This window comes from Lepidochelys olivacea (assembly GCF_965140295.1).
Source record: "Lepidochelys olivacea isolate rLepOli2 genome assembly, chromosome: 5".
Taxonomy (NCBI): Eukaryota; Metazoa; Chordata; order Testudines; family Cheloniidae; genus Lepidochelys; species Lepidochelys olivacea.
The window spans coordinates 120,586,158-120,604,479 of record NC_140415.1 but is presented as its reverse complement, the minus strand read 5'-3'; the positions used below and the strand labels follow the sequence as shown (position 1 = coordinate 120,604,479).

General features: G+C 41.5%; 1 protein-coding gene across 4 annotated transcripts in view; it reads right to left on the bottom strand.

Moving 5' to 3' along the window:
- Window positions 1-17,827, bottom strand: part of LPAR1 (lysophosphatidic acid receptor 1) — a 99,373-nt gene extending 81,546 nt beyond the window's left edge. The window contains exons 1-2 of one of the 4 annotated variants that reach the window (XM_084629576.1): window positions 16,641-17,312; window positions 15,355-15,421 (exon numbers count right to left, since the gene is read on the bottom strand). The gene's annotated coding sequence lies outside the window, so the exon portion shown is untranslated. Of the gene's footprint in view, window positions 1-15,354; window positions 15,422-16,494; window positions 16,515-16,640; window positions 17,313-17,590 lie in introns of those variants that run through there. The other 3 variants (XM_084629574.1, XM_084629575.1, XM_084629577.1) reach the window with 3 other exon arrangements.
- Between the last annotated feature and the right edge of the window lie 495 nt (window positions 17,828-18,322).

Genomic DNA, 18,322 nt, shown 5'->3' with positions numbered 1-18,322 from the left:
TGACCGCAACTGAATACAGTATTACTTCAGGTGTGGGCATACAGCTAATTTATATAATGGCATTGTATTTTGAGCGTGCCTTTTTATCCCCTCTTTTATGTAACTTAATGTTTGTTTTGACTGCTTCTGTACATAAAGAGCCTTTCAAAGAGCTATGCATGACGACACCTAGACCCTTCTCCTGAATAGTTTATTTAAAACAATGTTGATTATGAGTAGTTCAAATTACTCCTTTGCATTTGTCATTGACTTCAATGGGGGCAAAATTAGGTTAACACAGATCACTTTGGAATACCATCCAAGATTTCTGAATTAGATATTTACTGTTTATTAGGACTCTCTGAATGCTTGAAATGAATGTTATTCTTCCTGCAACATGTAAGCATACAATGGTTTGTTTTTGCGGATGATTCATAAGTAAGAGAACACTGGCTCTGCTTTTAAAAAAAAAAAAAAATCACAGCAGCATTTGGGCAAGGGGATTTACCCTCCCCCAAGAAAAGAATTAGATAGCAAGTGGTATTAAGAAAACAAATCAGAATAGATTTCCTCTTTACATGCCTTGACAATGTTCCTTTAAGATACATGGAAAGTACAAAGAGCACCTTAGAAAAAGGCTATAAATCTTAGTGCTAGCGTGAAATTATCTTAAAAGTCTCTTCCGTATTATAAAAACATCCCATCATGCATGCAATAAGATAAACAATAGCATATCTGATTAAAGAAAATTATTTTCTTGACTGTGCTTTCTGTGTACAAAACAATTATTTCCCTTCCCTTAGGGTATTAAACCAGATTTTTATCTCTAAGAAGTCTATTTCCTCAGTAACAGAAATTCAGACCTGAACAGCACATTTTACCAAGCTCTATGTAGCCTGAGGATACATTTTGAAAGGACAAACCCAGGGTACTTGATTTGATAAATGACATGAACTCAGAACACAGTTTAGAAAAATGCACTAAACTGCAGCGTCGGACTGAAGACTGAAATCCACTAACCGCTGAATAGGTGCAAAATAGGCAACAGCAATTCAAGTTTCTCCACACTGTCCCAGCATGCCTGAGCCCTGGCCTTCAGAAATAAAAGGGTCCAAAACAGTCCAATCTCTTTTCCTATTCAGATCTGGATTCTTCAGTTGAAAGAGCCAACATTCAGCTGTCCACAATGACGACCAGGTTCCTATCTCAAGCTGAGTTTCCAGAGTTCAAGTTTTTCCCTCCATTACGCATCTATGAACACTGAACTTTATATATCATTATGTCAGTCATTCATCTAGCTTGGTTAAATCGCTCGTAAGTTCTTCACAGTCTTCTCTGGACTTCACTAATCTAAATAACTGTCATCTCAAATTTTGTTACCTCACTGCTCAACCCTTTTTGCAGATCATTAACAAATACATTAAAAACATGGGAGCTATCACAAAACCTCAAGGCACCTGGCTGTTAACCTTTTGCTATGATAGAATTGGCCATTTATCCCTATTTCTTTTTTCCTATGCCTTAGCCAGTTTTTGATTATTTACACACAGAGAATGCAAATTTCGGAGAAGCTTATTCCGTGACACTGAAGCGTTTGATTCTGAGCTTCTTAAAAAGGTACTGATGGGCTGTAGTTTACAGGCTTTCTGGACACATAAAAGAGTGTCCAGGTTACAGTATGTTTGGCAATGGGATCTAAAAAGGGGCTAGATCTTGTTGCATCCGATGAAGTGAAGTGTAGCTCACGAAAGCTTATGCTCAAATAAATTTGTTAGTCCCTAAGGTGCCACAAATCCTCCTTTTCTTTTTGTAGTTCTTGTTGGTAACTCTAGTATTGTGGTAGCACTTAGGAGCCCCAGTTATGGACGAAGGACCCCCAGTGTGGTCAGCGATGTACAATTATTGTTCAGGCAAACCTTGGATTCAGTTAAGGGAGAATGTCAGATGTCTTAACATCATATGATGGGTGGCCCTTTCTTCATTTGGGGAGTTTACTTTATCCATCATGTGTTAAGTTCAGGATGGGAAGAATGAGATCAAAATCCCCTTGCTCATTTAGCAGTGGAGAATAGGAGACTTTCTTTGAATGTCCAGAATATCTTCAGCTTTCATTTTAAAAAATTAGTATTGCACTTGTTCATATGTATAAAGTGGTCTTCAAAGTCTGCACGCTGCTCGAGTGCATTTGCTAATGCTTGGAGCTCTTCCCAAGCAGCTTCAGAAATGCTGGATCTGTATGTTGCCACAGAAGACAGTGCTGCACTAGTTCATGCCTGGAGACTAAAAAATGTGTTTGCAGTGTTGTAGTCATGTTGGTCCCAAGAGGTTAGAGAAACCAGATGGATGAGGTAGTAAAACTTCTGTGTTGCTCTAAAGTTTGTCTCTTTCAACCACAGAAGTTGGCCCAGCAAAAAATCTCACCTTGCCCACCTTGTCTCTCTAACAAACATTTGGTCAGTTTCAATGTTGCTGTTGAGGACTCTGAGGGATGCTGTGAAACAGACAGCGGGCATGTTGGTTGCATTCTGCAGCTTAGGAAATCTTTGAGCTGAGCTCATGTAAATATCAGTTTGGAAGTTAATTTGTCTGAGCGTTTTCTTTCCTCTTGTGAACAGTCCATAAACTGGATGTGACTTTTTTCTTAAAATTAGCTTTTCACTGTATTATGTTTCTGAGCTTCTTGGTGCACAGGCTGTCTCTTGCTATTTGGAGTGCTCAGCATGACCAACCATGAGTCCTGGATTCTGTCCTCTGGATGCTACTGCAATAGAAATACTGGTAAATGGTGAATAGTCTTTCCAAGCCCTATTTTGAGCCTATTGGTTTTCGCAAACTGTTCACAGAAATATCTCCATTTACTGTTTGGTCATTTTAATGACATAGTCTGGTTTTTGTCCTGTGCCTGGGTGATCCAGCCACTGCAATTAGTAGGGCCACTGAATCTCCCCTGGGAGGTGCAGTTTAGTGGAAGAGATATAGTAGGAATGAAGAGGCTTGTGACTTCTTTAGGACAATTAAATATTGTACCGGCTCTATTATGTATAATATAGCCAAATATAATCTATGTACGTCCACTCCAAATTTAAAAGTAGCTAGGCTCCTTAAGTGAAGGAGTGAGAGAAACAGTATAAACCAGACTTATTGGTTGCCTCTCTAGGAAACTTTACAATCAATTTTCTCTTGTCACATGCACAGAAAGTTATTGTGTGAATGTTATTTATATCTCTAACAGTAAACAACTGGTTTTAAAATAAGGTGTTGGAATGAGGACTTCTGATAGGAATATGCCTATTTGTACACATATTTTTGCATGCCTAAAATCTTCTCCCCAAATTTTCATGTGAACAAAAATTTGTCAACGAGATGTTCACAGGAAAAACAAGCAAAGAAGGGTCTGAACATGGTTGGCAGAATTGTGAGTCAGTTTTAGTGAAGGTGCCTGTGAATAGCTCTGAAGAAGCAGTCAGTGAAGGGGAATGGATGGACAGAAAGGTCCCACTTCCCTTCCAGCAGCTAAAAGGAAGGAGGTTAGTTGTGGGACTTGAATTTGATCAGATCCATACCTATTGTGGACTGATCTGGAAGTCTGCACCCCTAACTTTTGGTGGTAGGCTGGTTTGCAGGTATAGATAATTGTGCACATGTGACGGAAGAGGAGAGGGCTTTACTTAGTTACAGTGCTAGTCTTTTCCTACTTGGTAGAACATGTTACTAAGTTGGCTGTAAGCAACTGTAGAATCCAAGTTATTGTGGAACTACAGCCAAGTGGGATGCAGCACTAACTTTGTTTAGGGCATGTCATGCAATAAGTACCAGGCGACTATGGCTATTGTCTGATAAGCCTGAATGCAATGGCATGTGTGTATGTTCCTTTCTGAACACCTCAAAGCAAACAAACAAAAAGCTTGTTTCAGGAAGATGAGGTACTTGGTAATTTAGACCCCAGTATCCTGTGCAGTGCCCTACTGAAGTCACAGAGGGGATCAGCCTGGGTGCAGTGGGTCAGGCACATAGGTTCATTTTGGGGCCACCTGTGAGTTCCAAAACCAACCGTATGAGGAGATTTTAATTTTCCTTTTGTTCTCTGGATCCCTAGGACGCCTTTGCACTCTGACTGTATCTTTACAATAAAAAAATATGTTTTACTGGTTTCCATATAGCGCTTTACATTTACGCTTTTGTTGAGAACTATCATGACACCATTCTGAAGTGTGCGCCCATGTCTATCTCCATCCATGCAAATGTTCACTGAATCCCATGGGGAGAGTTTGAGGTAACTGCCATTTTAAATATTTGTAGAGAGTTAAAAACAGTTACGGTAGTTGCCACTGATGTTTTTTTTAAAACCGTTTTACACTTTCTTACCTTTTAAAACGTTTTCCCCTCCTCTCTTGCTGTGTGAAGGACCCAAGCAAACAAGCAGGAACTTATTGACTATACTAGGAAAGAGTGAAATCGAATACACAGGCAGTGCTGTCAACTAAAGAGTTCGTGTTACAAGTAGAGTTGATTTTAAAGATGGCTGTATCCCTCCAATTTACTTTTCTGTCATACTCATCTTTTCTGAATTCCAGGGAGAGCATCTTCTAAACTTTCTGATCAGAATGCTTGCCAATTCTGTCTATTCTATGGGCTAGGGAATTTTAAAGTTGGTTTATCTAAGAACTAAGATTGCTCAGTTGGGTGTATGCTAAAAAAATAAAGTTGTCTTTTTGTTGTTGTTGCATCCTAAATAATTGCACGATTGTGCAAAGTCTTCAGCATGTGGTAACTTGTTTTCACACATCAATCACTTGCTAAATTGAGAACTAAAATTAAAGAAATACATGTTCCTCTTTCCAGGACAAGCTTTCGAACTGATCCACATTTAAAAATCCTGAACGACCAGCATGACCTTCCTGACGATAAAAATGAAAACTGGCCTCCTGCTTCAGCTTTCTAGTAAACGTTGTTGGCAAATGAAAGGTGGGGCACAACTGGCTGAGTCGTGGCATTGAAGAGATTGAGGAAAGCAAAGTATGTGGCAGAGGGGTGGGGGATGGGAAATCATCCCTTTAGACTGCTTTTGATCTTTAAAAAGAAAGCAATGTCAGCAACCAGTCTTGATTTTAAGTCTGGTACTATAGCCAGGACTTATTAGTGCCCATCAGGAGCATGTGAGATGAACAGAAAGCAATGAAAATTTTAATTTGCAAGCCTTGGGATTTTGGTTGTTCTGGGCCACTTGGTTTGCTGGCCTTGTATTGTGCCAAAGATCAAAGGTATGATCTTCTTTCTGGGTTGCTGCTGTTCATCAGATAAGTTTGTTTGCGGCCTTGGGTGGAGGGAGGGACATGAGAATAGAGAATTTAAACCAGGCTATTAAGATAATTCTTCTTTATTGTCAATTGTTAATTGTTGCCAAACTTTAGCCAGCCTAACTACACAGAATACAGTACTGCAGAGTTACTTAAATGAGCAATTAACTGGACCAAAGCAAATGTTAAAGTAATATTGCACCAGAAAATATTTTCATATTTCCAGTTTGTTTTGAGAGGCTGATAAAGTTACTGTGTCTGCAATAATGTGAGCCTGAAACCCATTAAACAAAGGTCTTGACAGTCTTCAATGTACAGCTATAGCAGGGAGAGATTGGCAAATGTCTATTTAAGATAACACGAATTAAACTCCCATGTGCACACCATGGTCAGGGTCCATGTAAATCTATATTCAGATGTTACATTTGGGATTTGGCTTGTTTTAATTCTGGACCTCCTTGACTTCAGCAATTCCGATTATTGTATTTTGTGGTAGTTCATTCTGCCTGAAGATTGAACAGCTGTTTTGTGGATGTGGAAGGAGAATGGTGTATTTGCTTTAGCTGTGCCCCCCTCAAGGCTGTTTAGAGAATTGTGATATTCTGTTATCATGCAGATGTAGATATCTAATGAAAAGGATATAATCTGAATGTTTAAATGCAAATTGGCTTCAAAAGAATGTCAGTGAATTGTTCAATTAAGAAAAAGGGCCTCTAACCTATGAAAGAAGCATGATTTTTTTTCACTTTCTCTTTTTCTTTGAAAGGTTAGATTAAGAGTGAGTTTGCAAACTTCATATAAACTACTATACATGTCAGATCTTGCTGCTTTTTCATACTGAAAAATGTTGGAGAAGGGAAAAAACTCCCTGATCTCTTCCCATTCTCCCTATGTGTGAACATTTTACACCTGGGAGTAGGGGATTTGTTTGCCTTCTGTTGTCTTAACTCTGCATAGAAATAAATACTGCTAATGGTAATAATTCTCGAGTGCACTTAGACTCAAAAACTGTAGCTAAAAGTTTGACGTTTTTTCAGTGAATTCTACAGGATTACTATGTTGTGAATAGTATTATTTCATTTATTCTAAATGTACTATTCTTTAAATTGCATTGCATGACTTCTTGTTTTCAGATTATCAGTCAGGATAAAAAGTAGTAACTGATCGATTTTTCCATGGCCTTGCAAACACTTAAGCACATTATTTACTTTATTCTCACAGATATTCACATTGAAGTCAATCAGAAGGAGCAAGAGTGTTACCTGTATGCACAAAGTTGCACACTTGTTTGAGGTTATGGCTACACTGGCAACAGAACAACAAAACTTTTGTCTTTCAGATGTGTTAAAAAACACTCTCCCGAAAGACAAAAGTTTTGTCGATGATCAGCGCCGGTGTGAACAGCGCTTTGTCGGCAGGAGCGCTCTCCTGCCGACAAAGCCAACACTGCTTGCTGGGGGTGGAAGATTTTGTCAGCAGGAGACCCGACAAACAGCAGCTAACCTGTGCGCCTTTTAGCGGCACGGCTGTATCGACACAGGCGTGTCGCTAAAAGCTGCATAGTGTAGACATAGCTTCAGAGTTTGCAAGACTGGGGCTTTAACTTATGCTGCAGACCTATCTTCAATGAGCTATCCATGGTGACTATGATGAGAATTTCCATCCCTCCCCATCCTCTCCATGTTCCTTCAAATCCAGAGTCCATCAGCTGATACCCGGAGTTCTGATGTGTTTTCAGCGGTTTATTTTGGAAGTATGAGCAGCTTTCGAAAAGTGCCAGAAACTGTTGCAGATTCTGGAAGCAGCATAACACGGTGCTGCATTTTTCTGTTTTTATTGGCTTTTATACAAAAACTACCCTTTTTATTTTAAGTTACTAGGCAACCACGGACAAAAGTGACTCCCTTCAATCAGACTGAAGGAAAGATACTTAGTTTCCGGTAATGAAATGCAGTCTATGCATTTTGTAAAAAATTCTTAATTGGAGTTCCATCTATGCTGGCAAAACTGTACAGTCTGGTATCAGTCAAAACCGGTAAACAAACCTTTAAGTGATCCAAAAGATCAATGTAGATGTTAGTTATACTACGTCTTTCAGGGCAGAGTCCCTGTAGTTAAATCACAATCTCATGGGCTGAGCAGTTTGTGTTGCCTTCTTCCAGTATGGTTGGTTTTTTCTTTCCCCCCTCCCCCTCTTGTTTTCCTGGCGGTTCTTTTTCTTCACATTTATATCTCACTAGCAGTACAACATCAAACAAAAACGTTCATCTCATCTGACTGAATCAGCAATATTTGCACCTCCAATAATGAAATTTAATTTTGTTTTGTTTAAATGATAGTACATTAATCGACAGTGAAAAGGACTAGTTTGAAGAACAAGTTAATCTTTCATTGAGTGTCAGTGAAATATGGGGGAGCATACACTAGAAAAAATCTAGTCCAGGTTAATTATAGCTGAAAATTGTTCTGAACTGGTAACTTGAGTGATAGCTACTCACACAAGAAGAGAGACTAACACGGCTGCTACTCTGAAACAAGAGAGGTAATTCTCAAATTAGTCTTACGTTATTTTGATTTCTGATGCTATTCTGACTGGTTATTTCCCCCCCACCCCCCGCAACCTGTCATGCAAAATCTTTTATACTCTAGTGATTAACATGAAGTGTAGAACTATCAAGTAAACCCTGAAAAATGCTATTAAGTTTAAAGCAATAAACATTACCCCAGGCAATGTAACCAAATTGTCCATTTACATCCTGCATTACAGCTTCCTTACCACATCAAAGCAATACCCCTACCATTTAACACAGCTCATCTCACAACTACTTACACATTGTAAAAACCACACCTAATCTCTCTAATGAATCACTCAACTCCTACCTGTTCCAATGCCTGTGTTGTATGAGAACCACAAACCATCCAAGAAAAACCCAGCTCATATAATTTACCTCTCTGTTCTACTACCCAGACTGTCAAAAGAAGAGTCCCACTGGTCTAGGAAGATACAAATAAAAAAAAACACGTTGACTGCCCCTGACCTGAATAACAGACAGATATCATTGGGAAAATAGAATCACAATTTTAAAAAGTTATGTCCCAAGAAAACTTAGCTGATGCAAACTGAAATGCTGTTTTGCTTTTCGTTACCCACAAAGGGCAACCATGAGACAATTTGTTAATGCGCAGGCACTGCTGGCTGAATGTAGCAGTAACCGATATATGTACGGAGATTTAACTGCCAAGATCAATCCCTCAGCCCTTCTAGAATTCCCAACTATGCAGCTAGACCTGAAATTTGCAGGCCTTTGCATTCTTCTGCACCATTGATTTAAATAATTAATATTTGTAGTCTAATAGAACACTCATTCTGGAGGGAAAGGAAAAAATGGACATAACTTGAAACAGTGTAACAACATTAAGTCACCAGTGTCACCACTAAGCCTGCAACGACGGCTCAAAACCAAACTTCAGCAAGGCAATTCAATGATTATTATGCCAGCACCAGTGACAGAATACCTTGCAGCTGAATCTACACATGATAGATCAACTGAAATTCATGTGGAACCTTTACGGATACCTAGGGCCCTACCAAATTCACGGTCCTAGGATTTTAAAAATAGCAAATGTCATGATTTCAGCTATTTAAATCTGAGATTTCACGGTGTTGTAATTGTAGGGGTCCTGACCCAAAAAGGAGTTGTGGGGGGGAGGGTTGCAATACTGCTACCCTTATGTCTGCGCTGCTTTCAGAGCTGGGCACCCCGCTAACAGCCGCCACTTTCTGGCAGCCCAGCTCTGAAGGCAGTGCAGAAGTAAGAGTGGCAGTATCCCCTAAAATAACCTTGCGACCCCCCTGCAATTCCCTTTTGGGAAACCCTGCAACCCCCCCAATTTGAGAACCTCTGGTCTCCCTGTGAAATTGGTATAGTGTAGGGTAAAAGCACACAAAAGACCAGGTTTCACAGGGGGAAACCAGATTTCACAGTCAGTGACGCATTTTTCACAGCCATGAATTTGGTAGGGCCCTAGCGATACCCCATAATAACAGACAGAACAACTTCAAACAAAGAAGCAAGACATGTTATGCCCATATCTTTGTGCAACAGGAGGATGAGCATATTGGTTCTCTTTCATCCCACATGCACACCCCCAAATAAAAGGAGTAGTCGGAGTGAGCTATGCAGTATCAACCAGGCACTTCAGGTATTGGTTACTTATTACTGCAGCTGATATATGTGTTAAGCTCAGTAATATTAAATAGCCACCAATATCTAGTAAGAAGTTATAATACATAGGTCTATATTAGGGCTGTCGAGCGATTAAAAGAATTAATCGCACGATTAATCGTGCGGTTAAACAATAATAGAATACCATTTATTTAAATATTTTGGATATTTTCTACATTTTCAAATATTTTGATTTCAATTACAATACAGAATACAAAGTGTACAGTGCTCACTTTATATTTATTTTTATTACAAATATTTGCACTGTAAAAAACAAAGGAAATAGTATTTTTCAATTCACCTAATTCAAATACTGTAGTGCAATCTCGGTCATGAAAGTTGAACTTACAAATGGAGAATTATGTACAAAAAAAATAACTCTATTCAAAAATAAAACAAATGTAAAACATTAGAGCCTACAAGTCCACTCAGTCCTACTTCTTGTTCATACCTTGCAATGCGGGCTACAAAAGTGCCATTCAAACGTCTGTTCTCACTTTCTGGTGACACTGTAAATAAGAAGAAGGCCGCATTATCTCCCGTAAATGTAAACAAACTTGTTTGTCTTAGCGATTGGCTGAACAAGAAGTAGGACTGAGTGGACTCGTAGGCGCTGAAGTTTTACATTGTTTTGTTTTTGAGTGCAGTTATGTAACAAAAAAAATCTACATTTGTAAATTGCACTCTCACGATAAAGAGATTGCACTACAGTACTTGTATGAGGTGAATTGAAAAATGCTATTTCTTTTGTTTGTCATTTTTACAATGCAAATATTTGTAATCAAAAGTAACATAAAGTGAGCACTATACACTTTATATTCTGTGTTGTAATTGAAATCAATATATTTGAAAATGTAGAAAAATATTTAATAAATTTCAATTGGTATTCTATTGTTTAACAGTGTGATTAAAACTGTGATTAATCGTGATTTTTTTTTGAGTTAATCGCATGAGTTAACTGCGATTAATCGACAGCCCTAGTCTACATATAAAGTGAGGACTGAATCTCTAAGTGCAAAACTCACTTAACTTGATCTTACAACCAACATCTCCATAATAAAAACATATAGCCATAGTCTTTTTTTTAATCCAAACAAGAGCCAGCCATCTTTAAATGGCCAATAACGTCCAAGAACAGTCTTTGCTTACTGCTGACATAGGACAGGTTGCCAACACATCATTTTACATGTCCTCCCTAAAAGAAAGAAAGAAAAATACTTAAAAATGGAAGATAGCATGGGTTCCCTTTGCCAAATTTTACCATTCTCTTAAATCTCCAACGTGTTATGCAGAATAGCCTCGACTTTGATTTCAATCCCATTTTTTTGTTGTTTTCTCCTCTGCATATTATAGGATGAGATTTTTTTTCTAGCACACAAAGAAACTAACATATTCATTAAACCATGTCTGAAATTCACCCTGTGCAGAGACGACAGGTTTCAGAGTAGCAGCCATGTTAGTCTGTATCCGCAAAAAGAAAAGGAGGACTTGTGGCACCATAGAGACGAACAAATTTATTTGAGCATAAGCTGCTGTATAGCTCACGAAAGCTTATGGTCAAATAAATTTGCTCGTCTCTAAGGTGCCACAAATACGCCTTTTCTTCCTGTGCAGAGAGGTTCATACAGCACTTCAGTCCCTTAAATAAGGACTGAGTAGGATTTAAGTGGTGCATAGACCTCCTCCTAGCTGTATTTCACTCCACATGATTACCAAGATCATCAGCACCCTTTTCAGTAAGCTTTAAAAAAAACCACACCAACAACAAAAAAAAACCATTTCAGAGAACTTTGCCTGTTAGTCAGAAATGGAAGCAGAAAGAAGATACTGGACTTGCAAACTTTGTACCAACACATTTTTAATAACAGGTAAGATAGCCTCCAGTTTGTATGTAGCATGCCAAATTCAAGCTTAAATTTTTTTCCCCCCAAATGCTTGGTTCTATGATGTTTAAAAATCTTAACATTGGTACAAAACTTTAGTGTACCACTCAATTCTCATTGCTACAGACAGCCCAAACAGCGTTCCCTCTAATATCATTTATAGTCTAATTTTTTGATGTAACTGCAAACTGCTTTCTTGTTCTCTGCTCATAATATTTCCACCAAACAGATCACCTGTATAGCTGCTTGCGTGAGAATCACAGGCTATGAAACTGCAAGGAACAATGCTTAGCCCTGCTTTGCCCTGTATTTCCCCATTAGAAATGGGGTAACTTTAGTCATCCAACTTCCCTGATAATATTTTTAAAAATAAGTGTCTGCACATTTGCCAGTGCAGGATTCTGTCCAGGCCATTCATCCCAAAATTGACCTAAACAGAGTCAGAGGCAACATGGATATCATATCCGCAACAGATGTCTACGCATACTGTCAGAAAGAGGTAAAGTGTGCCAACCAACCAGGATCTTTTAACCTGAGCAGACAAGTCTAAGGGTAATGTTTTCTTCTGTCAGAAGTAGAAGAAGAACATTTGTTTTCTTTTTAACAAGAAATTCTTCTTTCCTCTAGAGTAAACACCACTTGAACTAAACTACTCACAGTTTTATACCCACTAATCTAATTGCCTGCATTGTGGACGTAAAAATGAAGGTGGACTTTCTAAGAGGAGGATGCAGGACATACAACATGATTAGCAAGTTGGTCCATGCACAGCAAACTATCTCTACAGAAACTCCGAATAGGTCATATTGACTTTAGAAAGAATATTGTTCCACCATACAGAAAAGCAGAGCCATCCTGGTCTGAAAATGGAGAAGCCAATTAAGAAAGGAGCACCTATAGACAAATTGTTGTCATACAAAGTAGACTTTTCATGGTTACAAATTTGTAAAGTAATATTCGCATAAATATTCTCAGAAATATTAGAACATATTTTAATTCTAGAGCATATTCTTCCGCCCACCAAAACCCAAGAATCTGGAATTCAGGGATATAGTTAATCAGCTCGGGGCTACTGGTGGGGAGGGTGGGAACAGAAAGGGAGGAGGAAGCGGGCTGGAGATATTAGAGCAGACGTTTCTCAGACTTTTCCCCGTTTCTTCACTAAAAAAAACCAAACACACACAAAATACTGGACTGTTTCGTATGTTAACATTTTGTTATAGCACAGGTGCTGAAACAGCAAGAATGTACTGGCAATATTTGCACTTCTTTTAAAGCAGTTATACCACAAAGATTAACCTAAACAAAACCCAAATCCCTCGAAACACAAACAGCAGTCTTTTTCCTGTGGAGTACTACTTTCTTTTCTGGAAGCAATCTTGCCTTCCTCACCTAAATCCTAACTTGGGGCTTAATCCAAAATCCACTGAAGTCAAGGAGGGTGTTGTCATTGACATTCATGGCCTTTGGATCAAGCCCTTTAAAGTTTCTTTTAAAATATATATATGAAAGTTCCCCAGTTACTTGAAAATTTCCAGGACAGTTCTTACACTGCAATACTGTAGAATGTAATGTTTATATAGCATTGCCTAATAGCATATGCAGACACACTGTTGTAAGACACACATGGTGAAAGTTGTATTTTGACTATTACTTAAAATAGCTCATGAGCAAATTTCTTGGGAAATAATACGGATTTTTTTTATATCATTTAATTCCGACAGCTAAAATGGGTGTGTCAGCCCAGACCTCTTCCATTCAAAAGGTAAATTATAACAACCTGATATTAAAGGGGCCCTTTCAGTTCAAAATCTAGTCAATTAAAAGAAGAGTTTCTGCTAATATCTACAACCACATTTTCCTATTTTTAGAAGTCTTTTTCTCTCCTTTGCTGCTGTTTAAAAGATCCTCACAAACAAGAGCAGAACCTGTGATGGGGCGGGGAGGGGGAGAACAATGAAACTGACTATGGACAAGATGTTAATCCACAAAGTAAACACACTGAAAAGACCAGACTTTTTGTTCAGTTACATGTTTCTTATTTGGGTATTATTTGTCACAACTGCAGTTAAAAATGGCACTTCTGTCTGAAGTTTTTGAATTGACAGTGTCCTTTAAAAATACATACAGCTTTCATTCCCTAAAGAGAAACAGCTGAAGTTGACAAACTCAAATTATATTCTTATTGCCATTTTTCAAAGATACCAGTCCCACTGTGTAACTATTTCATTCCTTAGGCTTCTTTTAGGTGTTCCTGACCCATAGAATCAAGTATGTATGCAAAGTGGACACATGCTTTCTTAAGATCCAAAATACCTTGTGTAGTTTTGTAAAATTATATATATATATATTTATATATAATCAGTCACCATATAGGACTTCTGCATTTACTGTTTGGGCACTGTAATATGGTTTATAAAAAGTTAGCATGGTGACAGGACACCACGTAACATTGCCCAACCCCCAGCACTTAAGATTTCTGATGGAAATATCTCACATCTGGAAGTTAATGAACAAAACATCTGGGAACTGAAAGAGACAAAATGGTGGAACAATCCCAAGGAGGAAAGCTGCTTAAAGAAATATTATTCTATTGGTTTAAACGAGAGACTTCTATTTAACTTTGGCCACATTAAATTCAATGAAAGATTTCACAAAACCCCTGTTACCTTATGATCAGGCCCTTCTGAAGCAATTCACTCCTCATTAAGATACTCTGAGCTGTTCATCACAATTGTGTTACTGTCTGCCCTATTTAAACCCTATGTACATTTACAGGTTCCAAACAATTTCTCCTTCAACTCTGCATTATAGATTTTCTAACAAGCTTCATCCCTGTGCTAAGAATGCTTTAATAGTTGTCCAATTTTCTCTTTGCATATCTTAGGATGAAAATTATTTTTTATATTTATAATGCACTGCAAAACTTCCCAGTGACAAATATTTCATCTTGACTAGATCTCTTAGCACCTCTTAACATGAGTTAGTTGTTGCCTACTTGCACAGATCACTGGTTCAGTTACTAACCGGACTCAAAAGCTGTTCTTCATTTTTAAGTCATGTGTTTTGAAGTAGAGGGGAAAGGAAATATCACTAGTCACTTTTCTCCTGAAGTTTTTCGTCTGTAACTCTCTCTGTATAGCTGATAATATAAAATGATTCCAAGGAGTCTGTGACTAAGAGTTAAGCACCCAATTTCCACTACCCCACCAATGAAAAAATGAATACAAGGGAACAACATCAAATGGCAGAATTCAAGAAGAGGGCTCTCTGAAGTACATTTAAATGTATTTTCTTAATTATTTTGGTTAAATGCTAAACAAAACAAAAACCACACACATACCACCCAAGATCACCAGATCCCTTGAGTCATTAACATGATTTACAGGTTTGTATTACAGTAGAACCTCAGAGTTACAAATACCTGGGGAATGGAGGTTGTTTGTAACTCTGAACAAAACGTTACGGTGGTTCTTTCAAAAGTTTACAACAGAACATGGACTTAATGCAGTTCTGAAAATTTACTATGCAGAAGAAAAATACTGCTTTCCCTTTATTTTTTAGTAGTTTACATTTAACACTGTACTGTAGTTGCCTTTTCGGAGGGGAGGGAGGTCTCTGCAGCTGTCTCATTGTGTACTTCTTGTTCCAAATGAGCTGTGTGGTTGACTGGTCAGTTCGTAACTCTGAGGTTCTACTGTAAATACAAATCTTAAGTATGGACCTATCAAAGGGATTATATAATTGTGTATTTATAAATAAAATCACAGTGAACCAGTTCTGTATTGAGATTCCAACTAATGTCAGTACCTAATCAGTTGCTGAAACCGCTGGAATATTTCATTTTAATGATACAGTACACTCATGCTAGTAGAAGGCTGCATGGCATGCAATTTTGACTGCCAAATTGAAACATGATTCTCAGACCTTAGTAACTCATTTTAAACCAAATGGGACAACGTAACAAACCTGACTTGGCATGAGAGAGTCTCTTTCTTTCTAAAGATCCGCTCGTTTTCTTTTCCAGTAGTTTCGTCTAGGCGAAGTCAAGTCACAGCCAGCCAAAATTTAGACAAAAAGTTACAGAAAGTATGTCATCTACTGAAGCTCAGAAGCCATATTTTCTCAAACTTTTAAAAGATTATAGCAGTGAGGGAAAAATATCAAGACAGTTTCTACTTCTCAATCAACAGAAACCATGGATCTTTGTAGGAAAAGTCAGGGGATGTAAGAAAACTAGGAGAAAGACTCCATGATTAAAGGCTGGAGCTTGCATATGAGAAAGACAGCTCATATCAATGGGAGTTTGGGGAGGAGAAATATTGATAGAAGAGCTATCAAAAGAATCTTCTATTGAATTTCCAGGCAGAGAAGTTTCCAAGTCACCACAAAAAGCAGGAGAAAAGTAGAAAGGGGGAAAATAATGGGAGGGAAAGGAACAGAAGAGGTCTCTCCATCTCCTGTTTCACTCTGGTTCTACTCTCTTTCTTCTCCTTTCGTTTAACTTCAACCCTTTTGTCCTCAAACTTTCCTACAGCTCTCTGTTCTCTCTAACTTGTTCATACGTCTGCATTCCCATCTGCTCTTCATTCACTGAACTATAGTTCCTCCTCTTGTCCTTTTACAAGTTCCACTAGAACATTCAGACTGTAGTTGATAATGTTGGCAATAGGGTCTCTGTCTCTATTGAGCCAGCTTTTCTTTTAAGTGACTGATAGGAAAAAAGAGGTGGCAACCACTGAAGTAGGACTTTTCAGTGTGTGTCTGGTATAAAGAAATCCAGGGACATTGCATGGAAAAGCTGGATTGGTCCTAAGTAAATCAATGCTGGCAGCACTATTAATGTCCATTAGTCAAAGAAACCACCATTCCAGGCAGATTTTTAACTGTTTTGATCATTATGTTAGTAGAGAAGACACAAGACTGGTATAGCAAGATTGCCCATTAAACATGATTAGTGGCAAGCTATTTACAAGACAACACACTATATAACACACACAGAGAGTAATAGGTGATAGGCACAAACACCATGCTGTCTATATTCATACAGACATGCACCAATAAATTAAGCAGATCAAAGACTGAGATACCAAAATAGAAAACACGCACATCTGTTTTAAGAGTGTATGAATCAAGAACCATGCCGGGAGAATCTGGTCTGTCAAGGTCTCAGCAACATGGGTCACAGCCCTGCCCGGGGACGGGAGAGATCCAGGCAGTGAAAGGGTCAACCATTAAGAGCTGGAGCGCCTCACCTGAGTCGACCACCTCAGCCAGGATGGAAGTACTAAGTCTAGGGCAGCTTCACTCTTGGGCATCACAGGCCATATGGCACCGAGGAAAAGACACAAAACAAACTCTGAGCCATATCCCTCCAGCGCAGCAAGCCTCTACCAATTCCAGCCTCCAACTCAAGCCTAGGTCCCGCCCCTCCCTTGGATCTCCCCCGGCCGCTCGGAGCTCAGAGCCCAGCTGCGGCTGGGATTACGAAAAGGGGGAATAACGCAGTGAAGAAAAAAAAAAAAAAAGAATTAAGCTCAACCCTTAGGACCCGCTCGGGGACGCGAGGCAGCGGCCAAACCACCGCGGGGGGGGGGAAGCCCCGTTCCCAGACGGAACCCAGCGGCCGAGAACCCGCCAAGCGCCACCCGCCTGGAAACCAGCACGCGAGCGGGCGGATTTCCACAGCCCGCCGGCGGCGTGGGGCGAGCCCCTCTTCCCCCGTTACCCTCGGCCCCGGCGGCGAGACCCGCCCGCGTGGAGCCCAGGCGCGCGAAAGCCGCCGGCGCGCTCAGAGCGGCAGCGGTGGGAGGCTGGCGGGCTCTGGGCAGCCGCGGCTGCTCATTCCCCAGCCCGGAGGGGCCGGGCGACCCGAGGGTGACCAGAGGTCCCGATGTTATAGGGACAGTCCCGCTGACATCCGGGGCTTTGTCTTATTTAGGCGCCTATTCCGCCCCCGCCCGCTGTCCGGTCACCCGAGGGGAACCCCCACCGCCCCCAAAAGCCATCGCTGGCTTGCACAGCTGCCGGGGCGGGGGGTTAGGATCAGACCCTGGAGCGGGGTTTGCTCCGAGCTGAGGCGAAGAGGAGCGGCTGGCGAGGCGGGCGGGGGACGGAGATTAAAAGCAGCGGCTGCCCAGGGCGCAGAAAGGCGCATTACGGATGGACAGACAGAGGCAAACCCGGACGGGCTCCCCGCGGTTACCTGGGCTGGCCGAGCTCGCCTCCTCCCGCAGACGGCCGGCCGGACCCCGTCCCCCGCGGGGCAGAGAGACCCAGCGGGCGCCGCTCCGCCTGCAGCCCGCCCGGTGCCGGAGTCCCGCTGCAGCGCCCGGCCCGCTCACTCTGCGGCGGGAGAGCCGCGCGGGGGGCGCGCCCAGCCGGGCTGCAGCGCCAGCGCCATCCTCCGCCTCCTCCCACCCCGCCGGGCGCCGCGAGTGGGGCAGCGGCTCCGAGCGCGCGGGGCTGCGCCGCGCCGGGGCAGTGGGGCGCCGCCTGCTGCAGGGCCGCGGGGGGGGGGGTGCAGGGAGAGCGCCCCCCTCCTCCGCCCTCGGGCCGCCGCAGGCGTCACCTTGCCCGCCCCCGCTATCAGCCCTGCCCCGCCTGACCGCCTCCGCCTGCCCCCGCGATCAGCCCTGCCCCGCACGCCCCCGCGATCTGCTCTGCCCCGCCTGACCCCCTCCGCCTGCCCCGCCTGCCCCCGCGATCAGCCCTGCCCCGCCTGACCGCCTCCGCCTGCCCCCGCGATCAGCTCTGCCCCGCACGCCCCCGCGATCAGCCCTGCCCCGCCTGACCGCCTCCGCCTGCCCCCGCGATCAGCCCTGCCCCGCACGCCCCCGCGATCTGCTCTGCCCCGCCTGACCCCCTCCGCCTGCCCCGCCTGCCCCAGCGATCAGCCCTGCCCCGCTTGACCCCCTCAGCCTCCGCGATCAGCCCT